This window comes from Triticum aestivum, chromosome 2B (genome assembly GCF_018294505.1).
Source record: "Triticum aestivum cultivar Chinese Spring chromosome 2B, IWGSC CS RefSeq v2.1, whole genome shotgun sequence".
Lineage (NCBI taxonomy): Eukaryota > Viridiplantae > Streptophyta > Magnoliopsida > Poales > Poaceae > Triticum > Triticum aestivum.
In genome coordinates, this window is record NC_057798.1 from 464,169,579 (window position 1) to 464,173,398 (window position 3,820).

Below are 3,820 nucleotides of genomic sequence, written 5' to 3' on the forward strand. Positions count from 1 at the left end.
TGCAATAGACACAAGCGTCGGAACATTGGCGACAACGCCGAAGACACGGCAGTCAATGCCGGATTCAGAGGCTCCAAATTCGGACAGCGAAAAAAACCATTCAAAAGAAACAATCCGGGCTCGTCCAGTCTGGACCGCATACTTGATCGCTCGTGTCAAATTCACGGCACCCCCGATAAACCAGTCAACCACACCAACAGAGAATGTTGGTTGTTTAAACAGGCCGGCAAGTTGAATGCCGAAAACAAAGAAAAGGGGATGCATAGCGATGACGACGAGGAGCCCTGGCCGCCAAACACAGGAGGACAGAAGAAATTCCCTCCCCAGGTGAAAACAGTGAATATGATATACACAACCTATATTCCCAAGCGGGAACGGAAGCGTGCACTACCGGACGTCTATGCGATGGAGCCAGTCGCCCCAAAGTTCAACCCATGGTCCTCTTGTCCGATCACTTTCAATCGCAGGGACCATCCTACTAGTATCCATCATGGTGGTTCAGCCGCATTGGTCCTTGACCCAATCATTGACGGATTCCACCTCACACGAGTCCTCATGGACGGAGGCAGTAGCCTGAACCTGCTTTATCAGGATAAAATGCGCAAAAATGGGCATCGATCCCTCAAGGATCAAACCGACCAAGACCACCTTTAAAGGTGTGATACCAGGTGTAGAGGCCTGTTGTACGGGCTCAATCACACTGGAAGTAGTCTTCGGATGTACGAACAATTTCCGAAGCGAAGAGTTAATCTTCGACATTGTCCCCTTCCACAGTGGCCATCATGCACTACTCGGACGAACCGCATTCGCCAGATTCAACGCGGTACCGCCTTATGCATACCTCAAGCTCAAAATGCCAGGACCTCGCAGGGTTATAACAGTTAATGGAAACACAGAGCGCTCGCTCCGTACGGAGGAGCACACTACGGCCCTCGCGGCAGAAGTACAAAATAGCCTTCTTAGGCAAACAGCCAATTTGGCGTTGATGAACCCAGACACCGTCAAGCGAGTCTGGAGTACCCGCAACAGGATCATCCGGCACATCCAGAGCTCGACTAGCAATTCGGCCTCCGTCCTAGTCCCACTCAGGCGGCGAAATTTGTGCCGCGCGTACATAATTACGCACTTAAAATACCATGGGCATAGGCGGAGGCACGGCTATGATGTGGTCCACAATGCGGCTCAACCGCCCTAGGACCCGTATTCCTTCATCATTTTCTTTCTTTCAGGACCCAACTTTCTGGAAGCCCTTTCAGATAGCCAGATTATCGGAATCATCACGGGAGGGAAAACCCAAGGAAGTAATAAGCTTTGATGTATAAGGGAATAACCAGGTGGTCTCTGATAACGATCATTATACCTGTTTTATATGCCCACACGCAGCTTACCCTTGGCTAGGACAGGTTAAAATATCCTATTTTTCTCATCGCATTACTTGTATACATACGCTTTGACGTATTATTTAAATAACAATGGAAAAAATATATACATCGACAGCTTATTATTACATTTCTTCATCTTTTTCCTTGACTGTTTTTTCTATAAATTGCACCCGTACACTTTGGTACGTTCAGTTCGCCAGGGGCTTCAGTGTACCCCATAACACGGCAGGAAAAGTCCAAACACTTTTGACAGCGCGGCACCCCGAACTTATAGCATTATATCCATCAACTCCGAATCATGTCTTGGGTCAATAGTTGGGTTTGCCCAGCTCCTATGTTCTGGTACCTTACGTTCCGCCATATCGGCTAAGGTAGCACTAGGAGAACTATTGCGATTGTGTCCCGGTTCTTCCGGACGAGCACCTCAGTAGAGAAAGCCGAAAACTTACTGTCATGATGCGGCGAGAGTTGGTCGCTGTTCGAGAGGTCTCAAATCCTTAAAGACTTTTTCCGCTTCGGGCGAGGAATCGGCCTTGTCTGATTTAGGCGTGCATAGCGCCCAAAGTTCGGCCTTCCGAATACTAGGGGCTTCGCCAAAATTTAAAATTGTAGACTTCTATGGCTAAGTGAGGGTGATAAAGCTGTATAGTCCGATTGCCTTGTTCATTGCGCTAAACACTTCCTTATTGGACAAAAAATTTGGATAAAGAGTGTTTAGATTTATCCCGAACACCCCAGTACTAGTTACATGGGGGCAGAAGCCGATGACTGGCCAACTTTTAGATTTTAATATCGGCCGCACAGAAGGTAATATTTTAAATCAACAAAGCGTCACATAGCGCATATGAACTCATTTTTCATATTACAGGATGACATGAGTACATTCACTCAAATATTACATCCTTAGCACATTCATCCGCCACAAGGTGGGCACCCTTCAGGACATCCTCATAATACCTCGGGGTGACGGTGCTCCTTGTCCTTCGGCGGCCCCTCTGTCACTAGCTTCTCGGCGTCCATCTTCGCCCAGTGCACATTCACACGGGCGAAGGCCCTACGGGCACCTTCAATGCAGACTGACCGTTTATGGCTTCAAGCCTCGGGTAGGCATTAACAAGCCGCTTCACCAAGCCAAAGTAGCTGGTGGGCAGGGGCTCGGCAGGCCACATCCGGACTATGAGGTCCTTCATGGCCAGTTCGGTCACCTTGTGTAGTTCGGCATGTTGCTTCAGCTGGTCACTCAAGGGCATCGGCTGTTCGGCCCCAATATACTGGGACCAGAACAACTTCTCCATCAAGCTCCCTTCTTCAGCCCGGTAGAACTCTGCGGCATCAGTTATGCTGTGCGGCAGATCTGCGAATCCTCCTGGAGAGCTCCAAATTCAGGTAAGTAATTGGAAAGCCTCCTTCATATGCTTGCTTTGCATATTGAAAGCCTTACCCGCCGCAATCTTCTTTGTCGCCTACACCTCCTGGAGGGTCTTTTGGGCTTCAGCCTTGGCGTCTTGCACGCTCTGGAGGGCCTTCAAAAGCTCGGACTCTTCCGTCTTGGAGTCACGCTCCAAGGACTCGTATTTTTTGAAGAAGTCCTGGAGCTCTTGCTGGACCTCATTTATACGAGCCTCCTGCTTTTCGCGCTCGGTGCGCTCCTTGGCTTCCTTGTCTCCGGCCTCGGACATCGCTTTCTTAAGGGTCGCCACTTCGGTCGTGGCCCCTATTAAAAATCATGATACCTTTATTAGCATCGACGATTTTCCTTTATATAACACATGGACGGGGTATCACTTACCTTTGTTCTCCTCGAGCTGCCTCTTCACGAGGCCGAGCACTTCCTCGGCCCGCCCCAGGTCCCGCTTCAGTCTGGAGACCTCCGCAGTATGGGCGGCAGCGGCCAGCAGCGACGCCTGCTTATTCACATAGACATGTTCTTATTAGACTCCTGTGGAAATTTTTTATCCTTTGTTCGGCCTTCTTTCCGAACACCAAACAGAGCATCTGGGGCTACTGTCTACGCTATGATATTTTCTAATAACTTAATTACTTACCTCAAAGCCTATTAGGAGGCTGGCGCAGGCTTCGGTCAGTCCGCTTTTGGCGGACCGAACCTTCTCAATCACCGCACCCATGATGGTGCGGTGCTCTTCGTCAATGGAAGCGCCGCGAAGCGCTTCCAGCAGATTGTCCGATGCCTCTGGTTGGACAGAGATCATCATAACAGGAGGCTCACCCTCCTTAGCGAGGGGCTACCTACCTGAATCCGGAACCATCATAGGTTCCAGCGCAGCATCCTGCTGGGGGCCGGACTTGCTGCGGCCCCTGTCGTCAAGATCCATCGGGGTTTTCCCCCCATGCGCCCGGCATCTGGGATTTCGCCTTGGGGCATCTCCAGAACCGTCTCCCCCTGCTCTGATATCCTTTGGGACAATAACTCGGTGTCG